This window comes from Myotis daubentonii, chromosome 12 (genome assembly GCF_963259705.1).
Source record: "Myotis daubentonii chromosome 12, mMyoDau2.1, whole genome shotgun sequence".
NCBI classification, from domain to species: Eukaryota; Metazoa; Chordata; class Mammalia; order Chiroptera; family Vespertilionidae; genus Myotis; species Myotis daubentonii.
The window spans coordinates 48,811,549-48,833,950 of NC_081851.1; the positions used below are offsets into that span (position 1 = coordinate 48,811,549).

A 22,402-nucleotide genomic window follows, 5' to 3' on the forward strand; every position below is an offset into this window, starting at 1 on the left:
TACCTTCTGGTAAATACAAGATCTGACTGGAAGATTTTTCACTCCTTCCTATATGCAATTAACAGCAAACACCTCGTCATAAACATTTTTGAAAGGTCAGAGATGGCAACAATTTGCTAGAGATAAATAATCAAATAAAACACTGCCCTGGTAATACCTGGGCTTCAAAAAACAGCATAAATCTGATCAATAATGAGACACACAAAAGGGATTGTGGGATAAAGGGCGGGTCCAATTTGAGGTATTAAAAACTTGCCTAAGTCATTTTTCCCCAAATACATCTTGTGCTGCAGCAGATACTGAAGCTGTTAATGGTAAATTCATACTTACAATGTTACAAAAATAAGATTCTGATTATGTAACAAAAGATTGTTTTAGGTTGAAGAAGTAAATAATAGTAAGAATAAGGACTTTTGCAAAAACCAAGGTAAGAACATTTTACCTCTGTAATAAATCAACTATTGAGCTCAAATTCTAAATGTTATTTTCAATTGTATTTGCTGACTTTTACCCTTATTATAGCACAAACCACAAGAGTTCAAAGCATGCTAATTTATTCCTAAAATGTATATGTATATATTTTAAGTGTGCCTAGGTAATAGTATCTTTTATTTATATGTTCCTATCTATTGCTGTTATCTTAAGAGTAAATTTAATTTTTTATACATTGAAGGGATAAGTTTCCTTTAAAATTTTTCATAGTAAATTTTAATTTTTTAAATCAAGGCTTTCATTTCCAGTTCTTAGAGAAGATGTTTATATTCCTAGCAAAAGTATTTTATCACTTAAACTGCATTACACATTGATTATCTATTGCCTGTTCATATTAAGAAGCCTCTATTGTCATTTAATGTTTACTAAACAATCAATAAAATCTAACTGAAACCAGAATAAACTCAAACAAATAAGTGGGCTGAAATTCAAAGAAAATTGAGACCATATCCACTTTAGAAGGGCAGCCTTTGTGAGAACTCATTTCTGGCTAAAAGAGCTAATTTATCTTTTTTAATGCCATCAAATTTAATAATGGATGACATGTCTTATAGCTTCAGTGATGCAGCAAGTTGTCGATAACACAGAGAATTTAGAAACCAATTCATCAATTCATGATTTTTTAATTGGACCGTGGATGGTTAATTTTAAGTCATTAGACTTTCCGATAATAGAACCCTAGAAAGAGAGGGTTAATTAATACAGAATTGGGTAGCTGTCCCCTATCTCTTCGATGAAAACTCAGAGCTCCTGTTCTGCCTCAATAACAGGTGGCACTTTTCACTTTGAACACTTTTGGGGCAGGTTGGGGATAAGTTGTGTGGAGTGGGAAAAAGTTAAGTAGGAAAAAAAGAGAGAAGGGCCTGTAAACAAGTATATATAATTATATGTGTGAGTTATTTATGCTTATAAAAAATTGACATTTTTATTTATTGTATACATTTTACATGTTTATTTACATATAAATATATATTTTGTGATATGTATGTACACTTAACAAATACCCCTTTTACAGACACCCACAAGGTGTCCAATATATTCTGGGCAAAACAAAAAGAATGCAACTCTCCCTGACTTCTTTATTCAGAGGGTGTGTAGGATGGTTCAGAGATTTCCCCATGTCTCAGTTTTGCACTTATTGATTGGTAAAGGAAATCAGAGGCTCCAGGACATTAAGAGACCTTTCCAAGGTCACACAGCCAGTTAGAGACAGAGTCAGCCATCCTCCAGACTCCCACACCCAGCAATCAGTCCACTCCACCAAGCTTCTCTCATCTCCTCTGGCCAAGAACCTATCTTCTGACACTCACAATGGAGAAATTAATGAGCCTGCAAGTTAAAGATTCATTTTAAACAAATTGGTTCATTATTATTTAATTGAGGAGGCTTCAGAGCAATAAAAACCTTGCTTACCAAAACTAGATAAGCACCTCATGAAACATTGAGCTGAAGAAATGCAAAAACTGTCACAAGTCAATATGTGCTGCCTTTCTGTTTGATAAATGCCACCCAATAGCCTCAGAAGTATCAGAAACTAATGGCATCCCGGCACTCTGTAGGCATACATTAATGGGATCAGGAGCATAAAATATAAACAATAATGTATATATTGATTATTCCGGACACTTGAAGCCCAACAAACATTTGAAAGGTCAGTCACTCTGCTTGCATAAAATTACAGTTAAGTCATTGCTTGAAGCTGGAAAGTTGGCTCTCCATGTAAATTTAGCTCGTGACCTATAACCTTAATCATGTCATACCTCTGTTTTCTCCCTTAAGTTGTCTGGCATGAAAAATATACTGTAAATGCTTAACCCCATAAAGTATATTCAAATAAATAACCAAATACCACACCTTACCGGAAAGGATATTGTCTGGGTGAAATCTAGTCTATAGGCTGAATAAACATCATGAAACAGCATTTTACTCTGACAAAACATATTCAAAGGTTTCTATAAGTCAATTATGACATGGGCTTACAAATTAAAATGTATGCTTTGAGGATGTTTCAAAAATATACGAGTTTAGGAAATACAATGTCAGAATTATTTTTACTTTTACCTAAAAACTAAAATCTGGTTTGACCAGGCCACACAAGTTTAGGCGATTTTTTCTACAATGAAAGATTTACTCCTTTTCAGAGCTCCTCTAAAACATCGTAAAAGAGGTTGTGTGGGTTCCATGGAGAGGAGCCTTCTGCTGGCATTTTCACACCCAAAGGCTCCTCTCCTCCAAAGATGGGCGTCTATCTAGCATGTTCACCGGTGCCCCTACATCTGGACAAACGGAATAGTGGGAGACAGTTCACAACCCTACAGCCCCAGTTCCTTTCCTGAAGTGATAGGTCCCTCTGTAGAGTCAATATTCCCTTGCCAACTTTTAAAAAGGACAAGAGGGACTTGAGAGGTTGAAAGAAAGACTTGCAATGTATGTCCCTTTATGAGACCAGAAAAGGGTTGGAAGTATTCCACCTCTCCTTTGACAAGGGCTCCAATTATCCCCAGCTTGGAGAGTTCCCCATTTGCTGCTAAGGATCATTGTCAGGGTGAGAACCAAGCTTTCAGAAAGGTTTCCCACTCAGTAGAGGGGTGAGGGGAACTGAAGCAGGACAATGCCATCTGCAAGAGGCCTTGCTCTATCCGTAGAAGAGTGAACATATACCCGCCTTTAGCTGACAGTTTTAACCCTAAGTATATGTAACTGTGCCCTTTAAGTAAGGTGACCAGATTTCTTCTTTCTGAATTTTACATTTTATGAGTCTTTCACACTGATTCATCCCAAATTCTACGACAGCTAAAACCAGCCATTTTGAAAATCAGATTTCCTTACCAGTCTTAAAAACACTTTAAAAATTCATATTACATTCATTAGCAATGGATAAGCATTGCAAAATCATATATTTGCAATTTACATTAAAATATAATAATCCTAATAATACAGCAGAATTAAAAACTCCAACAGGAAGTAATGGTGATTTACTTGGGAGCCAAATGACCCGATTTTAATATTGAAAACATCATTTTATAATTTACTAATAAAGTATTATCTATAAAAAAGATTATTCTATTTTAAAATATACATAAAACCTTAAATGAACCAATGAAATTAATAGATACCAATTTAACCAACATTCAATTATTATACTGGTCGAAATGGGAGAGCATTTAAAAGACCTTTCATTTCCTCTTAAAGCAGATTTACTGTGAATAAAGTTCCTAAATGTACATTATATTCCATTAAAGTAAATAAGCTTACACTATGTTTTTCCTGCTATGTAGATTTTAAAAGGCTCCAAAGTCCTGAGTATCTCTAACATCTTTTATCATAATTCATAAAACTCAATTAGGTCATTCATATTAATATTTTGAGGAAAGGAAATTTGGGAGTTTCATTTTTGATAAATGTTATATTCTGAAATTCAGGCAATAACATCCTTTTGTTCTAAAGCCATTAGAATGGTAAAGAAAGGCAGCAGCTTTTAATTGCAAACACTATTTTTAGTATACTAAAATGTATCTTTACTGAGCAAACTTTTAATCACAAAGATCTGACTAAGCATACCCTAAAAAGTAGTTATCTGTATTTCAAAAAACTATTTTCTGCACTGTAAATTTTAAACCAAGACTTTGATGATCAATGAAGAAAAACTTTTAATTTGAGATACACACACAAAAAATCCCCATTGCTTATAATACATTAAAAAACTGTTCACATATTCGAAAACGCAGGCTTATAAGGACATGTAAGAACAGAGCCCTTTGAACTATCAAGTTGAAATAACTGCAGAATTCTACCAAGGACATCTGCAGAACAAAAATAAATAATAAAGGTACATGTATTACATTCTCCCTTTAAATGTTTCCTCAAAAGCTATGCTAATTTTTTAAAACTCGGGTCTAATGGACAGACTATTTTTTCTCTACTCCCAACCTAGGGATATTTCTTTCTTATTGACAACGTATCACAGGACCCAATGGCTGTGTACCTCCGATTACTGATCATGACGTTTCCGTTTTAGAAAAATGAAACGAGGCTATCGATGCCACCTGAGTTTGAAAGGACCATTGTCTGCCACAGCACCTAAATGCAAAGGACTTCCTTCTGACACGAGGCTTGTGGTGATGTGAAAGGGAAATGAGGGTCCCTACTGGGACTGGGAACATCGTCACATTTGTGAGGCCAACTGCCACACTCCTGCTTTTCTTGTTCCCTGACAAGACTTGTCCCAGTCCTTTCTCCTGGGAAGCCTTTGACAGCAATTGCAAACAACAGAAGCCAGCAGGACCATGTAAGAACAGGTGCTGGAGCCTCCCGGGGCGGCCTGCCTGCAGAGAAAGGGCCTCCTCCGCGCAGCCCTGGGACACCCCACTGCGGAGGTGCCCTCTGGCCCCCAGCCACTGCAGGATCATGCTTCTTTTTACACAACAGATGTTTGGAAAGATTGGTGACAATGCATTATGGCTTCTAAGTTGCTGCTGGTAAATTTTCTTGGTCATCTTTTAAGGGGACTTGGGTGAAAACTCCAACAATATAAAATAAGGATGGAAAAGGTCATTCGTGGGGTTGTGTTCAGATAAACGAAATGATAATAATGAAAGGCTAGGACCTTTCCCTAGTACTCCATTATTCTATACTGCTTCCCATTTCCTTCCACATCTCAGCAAAGGGGACATTCCTAGGTTCGGGGGATCTCCAGCTTTGGACAGGAAACATATCAGATAGCACTTCCTCCACATAGTATGCCCCACTTCAGGAATAGTCACACACTCCAGCATAGTAGACCCCACTTCGGGAGCATCAGGCCAACTACTATGAATCCTTAATCTTTTCCTTTATTAAAATTGCTTTGTGGTCAGTGTGCTCTGCACCATGGAGACAGTCACTTGTGCAAGTGAACAACCACTCAGATGGCTGCTATGGGGGCTTCTCAAAGTGTGGTCCATGGACCACCACCAGCAGCAGCAGCAGCAGCAGGTGTCACCTGGGAGATTATTCGAAATGTAAAATTCTAGACCTATCCCAGACCTACTGAACAGAATTTAAGGAGATGCCAGGCGATGTATATGCAGATTCCAGTCTAAGAAGCACTACACCTCAGTTTCTTATAATAGCTCCATACTCAGGATTTAGCGAGCAAGATGCTGCCCTACACCAACGCAGTGATTACTTTACTCCAAGAGCACTCAGGTGCATTATGTAAGTCTCAAACTCTCCACACAAAATACCAGCAAGAATCAATGAGTCAATGTTACAGTTGAAAAGACCAAAGTTAAGCAGTAGATGATTGTTGGTAGTAAGACTCAACTCAGAACTTCCAGATCCTACACTCTGCCCTTTCTGCTACCTCAGCTAGTCCCTAAGGGATGGCTGGTTCTTTCCCGTCTGGGCTTTGAGCAACCCTCCCTCCCTCCCTCCCCCATCCCATCCCAGGCACCTTTCCCCCCTCCTCATTGGTATCATTGTTATTGTAGAAAGAAGACTTCAAGTCTTGGTTCTGAATTACTCACCCCCATTACCTTGAACACATCAACTTAAAAAAAAAATAGTTTGGAAAACAAATAAAACAAAAGATATTTATAAAATAAGGTGAATAAACTAAATAAGTAACAATACTATGAAAACATTAAAGTTCTAATCTAATCTGTAATCTAATACTCCCAAGGAAGAAAATGTTGTATGCACAAAAATGATCAATAGAGTATTATCTATAACTAGAGGCTGCCGGCTGCCAGCTGCCAGCTGCTGGCTGGGGCCTCCCTCCCTTCCCCCAGCCGGCCCCACCCCCTGGTCAAATTCCTGGACGAACTCCCGGTTAAGGGGACAATTTGCATACTATGTTTTTATTATATAGGATAATGAAAAACTAAAAGCAACCAAAATACTCTATGCTTAAGATGTGGCCAATTAAATTATAAAACATTTAGTCATTTAAAATGATATTCACCAAGACTTGGCAGCAACATGAAAATTTCTGGAATAATGTTACGGGGAAAAGCAGGTTATAAACTTATGGTACATTATGATTCCAACTATGTAAAGATAGGTACTCCTTTTTTTAATATATTTTATTGATTTTTTACAGAGAGGAAGGGAGAGGGATAGAGAGTTTGAAACATCGATGAGAGAGAAACATCGATCAACTGCCTCCTGCACACTCCCTACTGAGGATGTGCCTGCAACCAAGGTACATGCCCTTGAACAGAATTGAACCTGGGACCCTTCAGTCTGCAGGCCGATGCTCTATCCACTGAGCCAAACCAGTTAGGACAAGATAGGTACTCTTTTAAAGAAATGGAAAACATTTACAAAACCTAATCATGTTCTGTCAAGATAAACAGGATATAGGTGATTGTTTTCCAAACTTTCAGTAGTTAAACTGTTTTTAGTATTTCTTTTTAAAAAGCAAATTATGAAAAAATTAAAACAAATATAATAGCCATGAGACCTAATATAGTAACTACAAATTATCATTAAATCTGACTTTGAATTCAATAGATAAAAATAACAAAAATGAACAATTACTGATTCATCAGCATTGCTCATTAAATCCTCTGAAGTCAGTAATATTATGATCCCCATTTTTCAGAATAGGAAGCCAGAACACACAGAACTCAGCCTCTTTGAACCTCAGATTCTTTTTTTTGTGAAATAGTGGCAATAATAATAATATCTGCCTTATAGTTTTCTTATGAAAATTAAGATATTGGCTTATTAACTTGTATGGTTCCATGTAAAGCTCGCAAAGGGAGATAGAAACTAAAGTCAGGGGAGGGGGCGGGATTGGATACTCTCCACTTTTTTGTCAAGAAGGGGACAGAAACAACTCCCCGATTGTGGTGGTCCTCATACCCTGTCACCACAGGCTGCCTGCCTTAGAGAAAGGTACGAATTCAGGTGGCATCCTCAAACATCTTGAAGCAATATTATTTTCAGGGCACACATGCTAAGCAACAAAAATCTGTTACATTGAAGGTTGCATGGGTCTGCCAGCAATACCTGGCCTAGGAATCAGGAGACGTGGAACCTAAACCTGATTATGTCATTTCTCAGGCCTCAGCTACCCGTTCTGTACAATGGGGACATGTGTTGGTATTGCTCACCCAATGAGCAGGTCAGCTCCTCCCAGCCAAAGATCTAGTCTTCCCCAGCCAACTCTTTCCTACAATAATGCCAAAGTGGTTATCTCAAAATTCAACTTAATCATGTTACCACATTATTATGCAGCTTCAAACAATCCATTTGCTTCCAGTTGCTCTTAGGATAAAGCCCCATTATCCTTACCATGGGCCTCGCTGCCCTGTAAGATCTGCATCCCCCACCCCCACTCTCCACTTCACATTCCATGCTGCCCACACACCACCTTTTTGGGGGGGTCCTCACACTATCTTGTGAGCCCTTTGCATTTGCCCATGGTGTTCCCACTGTCTAGGAATCTCTCTCCTCTCTGCCCTACCCCAGTGTACTTCAGCTCAGTCATAATTTACCCAGGGCAACTAGTAAACCTGCCTGACAGAAAAGCTCACATTTCATAGCTTTACTTCTCTTCCTCATTCTACTTACATCAGCAGCAATCCTATATAATAAAAGGGTAATATGCAAATCAACCAAACAGCAGAACAACTGGTCGCTATGATGCACACTGACCACCAGGGAGGGGGTGGCAGACACTCAACACAGGAGCTGCCCCCAGCCCACAGGCCCCAATAGCCCCACAGGGAATGGGGAACCGAGTGTGGGTGGCAGTGGATGTGGGCAGCGTCAGGTCAAGGCCCCCACCCTGCCAGTCACCCCACACACAGAGGGCAACTGGTGGCGGGGAATGGGGCTGGCGAGTGGGTGGGAACGGCCAACCTCTAGGTCCATCCCCCGAGCTGGCAGGCTCCGATCACCAGATGGTGAACAAGGAACTGGGGGGGGGGGGGGGCAGCAGGGGGTGGGGCCAGCTGCCAGCAGCTGGAGAAGATGGCCTTGATCGTAGGCCAGGCCTAGGGATCATAACCATGCACGAATTTCGTGCACCGGGCCTCTAGTTTTATAATATTTCTGTAACTAATATCTCTGTATGTCTTGTCATCGTCCCCTCCACCTGCCAAAATGTAGCCTCCATAAATGCAAAGGGTTTTTTTCCAATTGTTATCACATGACAGAGCTTTGAAAAATATTTTTTTTTCATTTCTCTGTATTATTGAAAGTATTACAGATGTACCCTCTTATTTCCCCCATTGACCTCCTCCACCCCGCACCTACCTCTCAAAGCCCTTCACCACACTATTGTCTGTGTCCATGAGCTATGCATATGTGCATATAAGTTCCCCAGTTAATCTCTCCCACCCAACCCGTGCCTTCCTTCCTGAGATTCGGCAGTCTGTTCCACGTGCCTATGTCTCTGGATCTATTTTGTTCATCAATTTATTTTGTGCATTAGATTCCACATATGAGTGAGATCATGTGATACTTGTCTTTCTCTGACTGGTTTATTTCACTTTGCATAATACTCTCCAGGTCCCTCCATGTTGTCTCAAATGGTAAGAGATCCTTCTTTTTTACAATTGCAGAGTATTCCATGCTGTAAATGTAACACAGTTTTTTATCCACTTATCTACAGATGGGCACTTGGGCTGTTTCCAAATCTTAGCTATTGTAAATTGCACTGCTATGAACATAGGGATGGAATGACTGAATGAATGTTATCATGTGCCTCCCCCCAGAATACCACAGACCCATGTGACTAACAGATGCTCAATGAATCCAGTAGACTTGAATTGACTACAAACGTAACAATGATACGGCATTTAGATTCTTGTCCTATACTAAAAAAGAAAAAAAAGAAAAGGTATTATGCCAGATCAACTAAGAAAGTAAGAAAGTCAATGCAAAAGAATATGTTGCAAATTCTAAATTACAGTGTAAACATAAGGTCCTGCCTCCACTCTTTTTAGAAACAGCTGCAATATAAATATATACATAAAATACAAAATACAGGGTGTTTTTGTTACTGGCAGACTATGGAGCAAATTAATAAGTTAAATCCTCTAGAAGGATTTAAACACAGTCAAATCCTATTAAAATATGGCTTTAAAAAACAAACAAACCAAGGTTTAGGTAACCAAGAACAGACTTGTCTGGGTCTTGGTTTCTTCATTTCTAATGAAGGAATCCACAAAACAATCCTTACCATCCCTCAAACTCTGAGATTATGACAACTAACACTATAACAGTGAAAAATCAAGAAAGTCTACATATGCTCTTTGCAAAGCTAGTCTACTCTATGCACACTGACCAGCCTCTGTAGGTGAAACCCTGAGGAAGCCCAAGTTCATCTCCCTGGTCTACACCCTCTTTCATCTAGAGGTGCCTTCCTTCCTGCTCACCTCAGCTTCTCTTTGCTCTCTGAATAACTGGCAGCAAGATTAGTGTAAGTCCCTGTGCTCCTTTTCATTTGGGGCGTTTGCCTTTGAATCTTCTCTCTCCATGGGGTGAGCACTGTGTCCTAAGCCTCGGGGGAAAGAGTCCAGGCATTAACACTCTGGTGGAAGACGTGTGTACAGAGCAGGGACCCTGTCTGCCAGCAAAGGCTGCTTCCTTCCTCAGCTTCCAAATGAGATCAGCACCTCTTAGGACAAAGGGCAGGTGAAGGAAGCTTAGGGAAGGGGCAAAGCTCCAACTCAGATATTACCTCTTCAGACTTTGTTCAAATGCATTCATGCACATGTCCACGAAAATCTATATGGCTGAAGTCTCTTGTAAAACAGAGGCACAAAAACCCATTCTTGTAATATTTGAAACGATTTGTTATTATTTAACACATTTTGACCTTGCAAAAATAAATCATTTCTTGGTCATTTTAAACAACAAAATCACCTTCTGGGTGTGCAATTTTTAAAAAAATAATTTACATAAAGTATTTCAAGCATTTATATGGAGGGTTCTCAAATTTTTGCAAAATCTACATATGAGCAAAATGCAAATTTTAAAAGAACACACAATCATCAATTACTTAAAATACTTCTTCACAATATCTTCTTGACAATGATATTATCCATTAAACAATGAATAATTACATGCTATAGTATAGTATATCTAGTACATATATTATATATTGCATTATTATCATGACATAGTACCTTAAATAACTATTTTCAGCATTTGGGAACATTGGAAGAAAGATTAGATAAAACAAAGAATAAATCCAAATAAAGAACAAAATTTAACTGAAAATTAAAATTTGGAATAATTCTACTACAAAAGACCTCACTTTTTTCAACTTTTAAATTCTAAAATATTAATGTTTTATGATTCATTGTTTATGGAACTTCCTCTACATTTTGAAATGAACTGTATACACTAGAAATGGTATTCTAAATATAAAGATTTTAAATAATACCTAAAAGTAGTCACTAAAAATACAAAAAGTTTAAGTATAATGCAAAATAGATTCACACTTCTAGAAAGATGTAGCATTTTGATAGCATTTTGTCAAAAGCAATGCCTTTCTAGTTCCTTTATATTATCAATTGATATATTGTCTTCTATACAAATGCAGCATGAGCTGCTGTACCACACTTAATTTAATTGATTTTATTATGATTAGGCTTGTTCATTTTTTTTTAGAATTGATTATGCTAGAGAGAGGATAGAAAGAGGATGCTTTGAATGCAATTTCTTTTTCTAAAGCAAGAGCTTAACACATTAAAACCTCTATTTTTTGGAAAGAAGTAAATTTGTTGGTTTTATACATTTAATTAAACTACATTACGGGGGAAAAAAATCCTGAGAGTTGAGAACTTTCCAAAACATTTATAATTTTAACTATGAAGTTGACAAAAACCCATACCAAATGACATGCAATTTCCTTATTTTGTAGTATTAGTCATTTGGAGTATAATTATGGAGTTCCTCAACCCACACTTTCTTCTGTTGATAACCATTAAGAAAGGACCTACAATTCCTCATTCAGTTTACTCAAATTTGATAGATTGCAGAGTAAATTTCTTACCCCAACATTACTGTTACAATGCACAGGAGTTTAACTGTAGTTAGCGACTTCCATTCAGTGCTCTTTTTAGCATCTTATAGTAAAGGCGTGGATGAGAAGGAGGGAGAAATAAAGCTTTGACAGATGGTACTCAGCGTTTGACTCCTGCTGAGCTCAGCAGGACCTGTGGTTTCTAAGGTTAGGGCTGTCAAAATGGCTCTGTCTATCAAGTGAATAACAAAGTGTAGACTGCCTGTCTGTTTCCTACAAAACTTAGATTACATGTGCCAACATTGTCAGTCTTTCTGCTGATTTAATAACTTCCAAGGAGAAGGACTGAGGGCTCACTATTTAAGAAACTACATGGAAAGAAAGTCTCAAGGGCTGAAAGAGGTAGGTTCAGATCTCATTTCTTTCTCTTTAGTTTCTCTCTAGGTTTTCACAACTTGGAAAGGATTCAAAAGCCACCAAAGGTTCTCTTTAGGTTAAAAGCTAAATGTGAAACTTTCAAAATGAACTTAATGATGACTCCTTCTCAAAAGGGTAAAATGTTTTTATTAAGAATCTTTGGGGTGGTTATTCAACTAGAAATATTAACAATGAAAAGGAAATGTTTCTATTATGAAATACATTTATGTGTTTAAATGTGTTTGTCAGGGCTTGATTTTTCACCTTTCATAGCTCTTAATATTAACACCACCCCTTCTTTTTTCTTTCACCTCTGTCTAAAGTCTTCAGACGATCAGAGAAAGTATTTGATGGTGAAAGACAGAAAACTGAATAATGTCATCAAAATTTGCCTTTTGTCTTGTGCTGTTGCAGCTACTTTTCTTGGTAAGTCTGTTTTTCTGTATGCATATTTTGTGATTTCAAGATTGCTATTGACCTCCTGGGATTCTAATGAAAGGCCTGTTGGTGGATTCACAAACCCAGGCTTTTGATTAAGAAGATGCTAAAATTAGGATTGTGGTAGTGCCCTTGAATAACATACTTATTGTATTTCAATGTTTAGCTTATAACATATAAAACAAAATTTCTGATTGTTATGTCAAAAGGACAAAGTAAAATTACATGTGGAATTTTGAAAGTGACAGAGTTGGACATGCTTTAGTCTTGTCCTGTTACGAGGCTATCCATTCTTATTTTTGACAAGCTGATATAAGTACACATCTTGTCTTTTTTTCTGCTGGCTTGAGCAGACACATCCACTCATGTGGTGGTTGTTCCATATAGCGTGACTGAGAGAAGACATTATTGCTGTACTCTTTCTTCAGTTATATTCTTACTATAGCTGAAGAGTTTTCCTCTTCAAATACTTAATTTATATTAGTCCCATGATCATAATGGCAATGTTATTTAGATTAATAAGTATTACTATTCCTAGTACATTTAGTTACTTTAAACATTTAAAAAAGTTTTGAAGTATTTACCTTCTTTTAAAACTTAAAAAAAAAAAATCCAACCCAGCAGTCTCCCCTCTGAGACACTACATAAAAGATATTCAGGAAATGTTTCTGAATTGAAATAAATAGAATATGAAATATTAAAAAGAAGAAATCTTGAATTGAAATAAAAGGGTACAAGTTTTACATCAGATTATTGTAAGAAATTATCAAATACCAATTGAGCATAAACCCTTTCCCAGTTGTGCTTTTTTATCTTGGAAATGTATGATGCTTTTAATCAATTCTGTGGACAATAATGATAAACAGAAATTTGAAAAAAAAATCCTAAATCAAGATGTCATTTTCTTCTTTTTCTTTCTCTACCTCTTTGCTTGCTTTGTTCAATAAGGCAGTTTCTAACCTTCTTTCTAACAACCTATAGCATCTCCCCAAAGGAGTTTTTATTAATGGTAAACTTGCTGAATCATATTTGCTTTTCATGTGTTTGCATTTTTGAAGTCTCTGTGGGGTTTCTTCATGTGTCTCTGGGGAAAGTATGCTTGTGTAATTTCATTTGAGTTCATAAACTACAGGCCCTGGAAATTAAATCCATCCTTGGCAGAAAGTCAGCAATCTTAGAGAAAGGAAACAGAACTAAAACAGATATGATGTTTGAGAACTGTTATCATACACTTAACCACCCACCAAAACCATTTTGGATTTAACCTACAGCACTGGCCAGAACTCTGGGGCCAAGAAGTCAAAATGTCCAGGCTTAATTAATATAACTAATATGCTCTAATTATACTAGACCCTTCAGTTATTTCTATTTAGTTTTAAATTGTGGTAAAATACACATAACTTAAAATGTACCATCTAAACCATTTTTTAATTTACAGGTCAGTGGTGTTAAAGACATGTTGTTGTACAACCAATCTCCAGAACTCTTTTTATCTTGCAAAAGAAACTCAGCACTCATTAAACAACTCCCCATTGCCCCTTCCCCAACCTCTGTCAACCATCATTCTACTTCTGTCTTTGAATTTGACTACTCTAGCTATCTCATACAAATGGAATCATGCAGTATTTGCTTTTTTGTGACTGGCTTATTTCATGGTTCATCCATGTTGTAATATGTGTCAGAATTTCCTTTTTTTTTTAAGGCTGAACAGTTCCAGTGTATGTACATATCACATTTTATTTATTTATGCATCCACAGATGGACACTGGGTTGCTTCCACCTTTTGGCAATTGTAAAAAAAGGCTGCTTTGAATATAGATGCACAACCTTTGGTGGCTTTATTTTTTTCATTATTATTTCTTTTAATCCTCACCCAAGTATATGTTTTTTAAATTATTTTAGAAAGAGAGGAAAGGAGAGAGAGAGAGAGAGAAAGAAAAAAAAACAACATTGATAGGAGAGAGAAATATTGATCAGTTGCCTCTCATTCGTCCCCCAAGTAGGGACCAAACCGCAACCTGGGTATGTGCCCTGACCAGCAATTTTACGAGTCATGGGACGATGCTCCAACTGAGTCACATAGGGCAAGGCACCTTCACTTGTTTTAGAATGTGATTGTTGCATGCTACAGAGTAAATAAAGATCACAGCATATACTGGATTTAAAAAATCACATAAAATTGCAGCAATAAAAACATTAGCCAATGTTTGTCAAGTGCTTACTATGTGCCAGGCACTGAACCATGAACATCACTGGTATTAACTCTTTGAGAAATGTACTATTATTATCCTTATTTCATAGAAGTGAAAAGTGAAGCACAGAGAGGTTGGTTAACTTGTCCAAAGTCACTCAGCTAGTATGTCACTAGGATGCAAATCTGAGAAATGGGAGGCAAGAGTCTGTCCACTTGGTGGAGGAAAAAAATCACAGCCAAAGCCAAGTAGTGAAGAACTCCTTGACCACTGCAAAGGGTGTGGCCTGGCCAAAAGAGCATTCTGACAGGAGCCAGAAAAACCATTTCTATCACCACCTACCTGTAGGACTCCTAACAAGACAACTACTCTCTACGGGCTCAGTGCTGTAAAAGGGAAGTTGAATTGGGTGTCCTATGGCCTGTGGTTTCTAACAATCCTTCATTCCAAATGAGACTTACTACCTAATACTTTATAACTTTGAGCATCGTTTCACCTACTTGGAGATAATGATGTAATTTTAAATTTTTAAATGTGTGCTTATGTCTCTAAGTTTTGATAATGAATAGTTTCTGATTCTCATTCCACTATATCCAGTCGTACCTCTCTAACGAAACTAAAATGTAAGAATGCAATGACAGGACCCATAAGAATGTATGAGGTAAAATGAGGTTTCTCCTCCAGAGGGTCTCTAGGTGTGTCTACCCCAACAAAAGCAAAGTAGAGAATTGTGACCAGTGCTCATTTAATATATAGTCACATAATTAGGATCATATAATCCCCAACGCCCTGCCACTGAGTCCCCAATGAGAGGAGTGAATCTGAATGAATCCACGTTTTCCTCTTCACTGTCAAAATCTATCACTTTATTGTATCTCTAAAAACATGATTGTAGAGAAGTACCCTCACCATCATAAATAGTTTTACTAGCTCTTGTGGTTCTATGGTGATGAATTTATGTTATAGATCTTTCTGTGTTCATTTTCAGAGCACAACCCTAATTCTTATTGTAGTGATTAAATTGGACCAGAGGAAACAAAGGAAAAATATTTCTCAAAGAAAAAATTTTAAAGCATTTTAAAAATTCTGACATCCTAATGAAGAGCATTTGAATGCCATTGACCTAATTTATAAGTAGGTGCATGTTTGGAAACTCGTGAAGAACACTTGCCAGAAAAGGCCTCGTAAGCCAGGCTCCAAAGAAGCCTTGAATTGTTTGAATTCTGTGCAAATCAAGTGACAAATGCTTATTTAACCAAAGTCCATGAATTTCAAATAGAGTTCAGACAAGTGATAGATCAGGTCTGTATTTTTTATAAGTAATATCGGCAGGTAAAGTACAATATTAATTTTTAAAAATGTTTTCATTTACTTTTAGCCAGCATTTACAGCAGGGTTGATGATTTTATTTTAAACCAAATTATTACAACGGAAGCATCCTCCATATTCCAATTCATGAATTGCTATTTGACAGACAGTAACTACATTCATCCTTTAGCCAAGCTAGAGGATTCTGTGATACATACTGTATCTTCCATTTGTGGTTTCAGAAGGTGCAAATTCTCTAAATCAGACAGAAGAGGGAGCTAACCATCTGGAAATTAACTGATCCTTTCAGCCATATGTCAAATAAATATAGAAAAAAATTCTAATATGATCAAGTCTGTCTTTGTTTGGTCTTGTATTTTATAGCAAAACTATAAATTTTCTGGTACATAAAAACAAGAAGAAGAAAAAAACAGCCAGCAAAGGCAAAAAACATTGAACTAAATTAATGAACAGGCAAAATATACAAAACATTAAAAGGTCAATTAAAAATACACTCAAATTTTATGATTTGCTCTCACGTTTTATAGTAAAATGTAGAATCAGAATACCTCCCCAAAAAGGCCAAAATAATATTGTATTCCATACACATCATCAGTATTTCCTTGCAATAACTCCTGATCATGAATGAAACTCTCACTTTAAAATTGATAACATCTGGAAATAATGGCAAAATTGAAAAACTTTTGGGCTGCATCTGTCTTGAAAATGCTATGTAATAAGATTTACTTAATATATTTGAAAGGAAAAAAAATGTTTTGTTCCCCAATTTGTTGCAACATCTGAAAGTTCATGAGGTTATGACCCCTCTTTAAGAAAGCATCTCCCACCACCTGCAAATACCCCAGGAAAAGCAGTTGGAAACAATAAAACACGTGCTAGTTAACTGTTACCAAGGAAACGGTTCTGGTTCACCAATCTGAGCGCCTGCGCTTCCAGTGGCTTTGTCCGAGGGAGACATGGGCCAGCTGTTAGTGAATAGCCATTGTTATAGATCATCAGGAAATCACAGTCAGCAGGCAACCCAGCCCCACTGGAAATTTATTTCTCATATTTGTTCATTGCCAGGGCAATCCCCCATCTTTAAAACATCCCCTTAGGCTGGGTTAACTAAATAACACCCTATACCAGCAGGGTCGTTTAAAGGAGCAAGTTGCAATATGGTCTTTTTGTGCAGCAAACAGGAATCTAACTTTGATTCCAATTGCATCACTCTCCACTGGGATTACAGAGCAAATATCTGAAGTCAGTACCCCTTGCCTTGATTGGCCACTTAGATACACCCGTCCCCTCCCCTCCCCTCCCCATGCCCCCCAAGAGCTTTCAGAGATCATTGGCTTAGCCCTTGCTAATGAAGGACTCGCAGAGGCAATTTGGAACTGCCATCGGGGAGGGTCTGAAAGGATAAAACTCTGGGTCTCGGCTTCACCACCACACAGGCGTCAAACAAAACAACCCCACTTTTATGAGTATTATATTTTTATTACCTTATAAATTCATAGATTTTTCTTTGAATTAAGATGGCATTGCTTTTTTAAAGTTTAAAAAGCAACGAGCTCCAAATACACCCAATTATCAGGCTCGTTTTGATAAAGAGACTTATAGACTTCTAGTTTTCCATGTGGCACCTAAGGAGTTTAAAGTCCCCATTCCATCTTAACAATAAGTAATAACACGAATAAACTGAAAAATCAACAACTCATCTCAGATTCATCGGAGAAGTGAGTTCACTACCCCCAAATATTGGAAAGACAGGTGAAAAATAGAGAATCACAACTTACTAGAGAGAAACCTGCACTGGAAGCAGTGCCAGGGGAGGGAAAAAATGCAATTGATGAATTGCTGGAGACTCAGTGTAGACAAGTCTGAGAGTTAAACACTCCAGTCATAGAGGGGCCCCCACACTTGTGAGTTTTACCTCTGGGAGCTCAACCAGATACTCACTGTGTGTATCAGAGAAAAATGTCCTCATGCTTCCAGCAGGGGAAGGAGCAGGGGAGAGGAACCACTTTGAAATACTCCAGTGCAGAGCATTGTGTTCTTCTTAACAAGGCCTACCCTCGGGGAAAACGATTTTATCGGAGGTCTAAGCAGCTGCTGTCTTATCAGAGCCCAGCTGAACTGGGGAAAAGGAAACTGAACTCCCTCTAGCCAACCTGTTCCACCTGGACTGGGAAGCGCTGGTGAAACTCACAGTTCAGGGGGACAGGCTCACCAAAAGTCTGAGTGTTCTTGACTACAGAATACTTCCTCTCTCCCCACACCTTACCATCATCTTAGTAAACACCTATTTCCCACAGTTTCTTTTATCCAGTACATTGTGTCTATCTTTCAACAAAAAAAATGAGAAAGCATACTAAAATGTAAAATACACAGTTTGAGAACCAGAGTCAGATATAGCAATAGTGTTTGAATTGTCAGACCAGGAATTAAAAAACAAACATGCAAACAATCTATGATAAGAGCTTTACTGGAAAAAATAGACAACATGCAAGAACATATGGTCAATGTAAGCAAAGAGATAGAAATTTTAAGAAAAAAAATCAAGAAGAAATGCTAGAGTTCAAAAACATCATAGCAGAAATAAAGAATGCCTTTGATAGGTTAATTAGTGACTGGACACAGCAGAGGAAAAGACCTTTGAGCTTGAGGATAGGAAAGCAGAAACTTCCAAAAATGAAAAGCACAGAGGAAAATGACTAAAATAAAAAAAGTACAGAATATCCAAGAACTGTGGGATAAATACAAAGAGTATAACATATGTGTAATGGGAATACCAGACGTAAAAAAAGAAGAGAATAGAAGCAATAGTTGAAGCAATAATAATCAAAAGCAATTTGATTTTTTTTCTTAAAATTTCTATCTCTTTGCTTAGATTGACCATATGTTCTTTCCAAAAATTAATGTCAGACATTTAACCATAAATCTAGGAAGCTCAGAGAATATCAACAGGATAAATGGAGAAAAAAAAAACAATTATACTTTCTGGCTGGTGTAGCTCGGTAGATTGAGTGTTATTGCCCTACCAACCAAGAGATGCCGAGTACATGTGCCAGTTACATGTTCAGTCCCAGTAGGGGATATGCAGGAGTCAGCTGATTAATGTGTCTCTCTCCTTGATGTTTCTATCTCTCTCTCTTCTTCTCTAAAATAAATTAAAACATATGTTTTAAAAACACTACTACACCTAGGCATATCATTTTCAAAATTCAGAAATCAATTATAAGAAAATCTCCGAAAGAAGATAATAATTACCTTACCTATAAACAAAGCAAGGTTAATAATTTTATTAGGCTTATTCTTAGAAAGCGTACAAGCAAGAAGAGAGTGGAGAAAATGGTTAAGACAGAGACTATCAGAGTGTATCAAAAAATAAAACCCAGCCCAGCCAGCGTGGCTCAGTGGTTGAGCATCGATCTATGAACCCGGAGGTCTCAGTTCCATTCCCAGTCAGGGTCATGCCCAGGTTGCAGGCTTGATCCCCAGTGTGAGGCATGCAGGAGGCAGCCGACCTATGATTCTCTCTCATCCTTGATGTTTCTATCTCTCTCTCCCTCTCCCTTCCTCTCCGAAATCAATAAAAATAAGATCTAAATATTATCGTCTATAAGAAATCCACTTTAAACATAGATATACATATATATTAAAAGTATAAAAGGAAGTGAGAATGGCTATATTAATTTTAGAGAGCAGACTTAAGAGAAAATACAGTGGGGCCTTGACTTACGAGTTTAATTCGTTCTGTGATGGAGCTCGTAACTCAAATTACTCGTATGTCAAATCAAAAAGTGAACAAGTGAGACACGTGATGCTGGGCTGATGTTGTGGCGTTCACTGTGACGTTCACTGCGCCAACTAGCGGTGGGGTATCTGAAGCTGGCTTGTAACCCGAATTTTAGCTCACAACTCAAAGCAAAAAATCGGCCGAGAGACGGCTCATATCTCGAAAAACTCGTTAGTCGGAACACTTGTAAGTCAAGGCCCCACTGTAAAGTTATCAGGGGTAAAGAGGGATAGTACATAAGGAATGGGTTAATTATCCAAGAAAACATAACAATATTTAATATGTGCACCTAACAACAGAGCATTAAAACACAAGAGGCAAAATCTAATAAAAATGCAAGGATAAATAGATGAATACACTATTTTAGTTGGAGACGTTAACACTTTATCAGACATAGACAAACTCAGCAGCCAGAAAATCAGTATGGACATAGTTGAACACAATATCACTAACAATCAATGGGAAATTATTGACATCTGTATACTAGTTCATTCAAAAAGAGAAAATTACACATCCTTCTCAAGCTCATGTGGACTATTCACCAAATATACCACATTGTGGGCCATAAAACACACCTTATCAAATTTAAAATAATACAAATGTGCTCTCAGGCCACATTGAATTAAACTAGAAATCAATAAACAGAAAGATAACTGGAAAGTCACAAAACACATGGAGATTAAACAACATACTCTTAATATATGAATCAAAGAAGAAATCTCAAGAAAAATCTAAAATTATTTTGAACTTAAGCAAAATGAAAACAAAACTTATCAAAAAATTTTTTGCTGCAGTGTAAGCAGTGCTTAGAGAAAAATTTGTAGCATTGAATGCATATTCAGTTGGCCCTTGAACAAGGGAGGGGAAGTTAGGGGTGCCAACCCCACCCCATGCAAGTGAAAATCTAAATGTAACTTAAGTTGCCCCTTCACATATGGAAATTCCCAACATTGAATCGGAAATACAATTGGCCCTTGAACAACACAAGTTTGAACTGCATGGGACATTACAAATCCAAGTTGTGCAAGGATGAACTATATTAGAAAAGAAAACTCTAAAATCATCATGTAAGATTCCACTGTAGAAAACTAGATAAAGAAAAGTAAATTAAATCCAGTGTAAGCAGAAGAAAAGAAATAAAAATTAGAGCAGAAATCAGTAAAATTGAAAACAGGAAATCAATAGAGAAAAATAAACAAAGCCAAAAGCTGTTTCTTTGAAAAGGCCAATAAAATTGATAAGCCTAATGAAGAAAAAAAAGAAGACACAAATTACTAATATTAGAAATGAAAGGGAGGACATCATTACAAATCCTATAAACATTAAAAGTATAATAAAGAAATATTATGAACAATTCCATGCCCATTAATTGGATAGCTTAGATGAAATGGACAGATCTTCCAAAACTTACACAAGATGAAATAGATGATCTGAATGACCTGTATCTATTGAAGAAATTAGATCAATAATGAAAAACTTTCCAAACAGAAAGCACCAGACTCTGATAGATTCACGGGTAAATTCTACAGAAGATCTAAGGAGGAAATTATACCAATTCTCTATAATATCTTCCAGAAAATAGAAGACGAAATACTGTCTAACTTATTCCATTAGGCCACCATTATTCTAATACCAAAACCAGACAAAGGCTTACAAGAAAATAAAACAATAGATCAATATCTCTCATGAGCATAGATGCAGAAATCCTCATCACATTAACAAATTCAGCCCTGGCTGGGTTGCTCAGTTGGTTAGAGCATCGTCCTATACATAGAAAATGTTGTGGGTTCAATTCCCAATCAGGGCATATAAGTAGGTTGTGGTTCGACCCCTGGTTGTGAAACGGACAGAAGGCAACCAATGGATGTTTCTCTCTCACATCGATGTTCTTTCTCTCTCTCTCTCTCTCTCTCTCTCTCTCTCTCTCTCTCTCTCTCTCTCTCTTTTCCTCCTCCTTCCTTCCCTCCTCTCCTTCTCTCTCTAAAATCAATTAAAACATATCCTGGGGTGAGGATTGAAATAAATATATTAGCAAATTGAATGAACAATATATAAAAAGAATTATACACCATGACCAGTGGGATTGATCCCAGGAATGCAAGGCTGCTTCAACATTCAAAAAAATCAGTTAATGTCATTTATCACATCAACATACTGTACTAAGAAAAAAATCTCATGATTATATCAGTTGATGCAGAAACGCATTTGACAAAATTTAACACCTATTCATGATAAAATCTATTAGCAAACTAAGAATAGAGAGGAACTTCCTCAACTCTATAAAAAAAATCTGCAAAAAAAAAAATGTATAGCTAATGATAAGAAACTTTAAGTTTTCCTAAGATCAGAAATAAGGCAAGGACCTACACTCTCATCACTTTTTTGAACATTGTACTGGAAGTCTTAGCTAATTCAGTAAGACAAAAATAAAATAAAATAAAAGTACACAGAGTTTGGGAGGGTGGGGGAATAAAACTGCCTTTGCATATGGCATGATTGTCTACATAGAAAATCTGAAAGAACTAACTCTTGGAACTAATAAGCAATTATAGCAAAGTTGAAGGACACAAAGTTAACAGCTAAAAGTCAATCACTTTCCTATATACCAGTAGAATCTGAAATTAAAAATACATTGACATTTATAACAGCACCCCCAAAAGTGAAATACTTAAGTATAAATCAACAAAAAATACATATGGGGGAAAAAATAAAAAACTCTGATGAAAGATTTTGAGAAAGAATGGAATAAATGTAGAGATAGTACATGTTCAAGGATAAAAAGATTCA

The 22,402-nt window shown here is 37.0% G+C and overlaps 2 long non-coding RNA genes across 3 annotated transcripts in view; one reads left to right on the forward strand and one right to left on the reverse strand.

Moving 5' to 3' along the window:
- Nucleotides 1-22,402, reverse strand: part of LOC132213349 (uncharacterized) — a 345,325-nt gene that overhangs the window by 16,963 nt on the left and 305,960 nt on the right. The window lies entirely within an intron of this gene.
- On the forward strand, nt 291-16,445 carry LOC132213341 (uncharacterized). Of its 2 annotated transcripts, XR_009447963.1 has the most exons (5): nt 291-427; nt 4,221-4,321; nt 4,427-4,970; nt 12,199-12,305; nt 13,752-16,445. It is a non-coding gene; the product is annotated as an uncharacterized LOC132213341 (long non-coding RNA). The 2 variants fall into 2 exon arrangements; XR_009447962.1 differs by lacking the exons at nt 4,221-4,321; nt 4,427-4,970.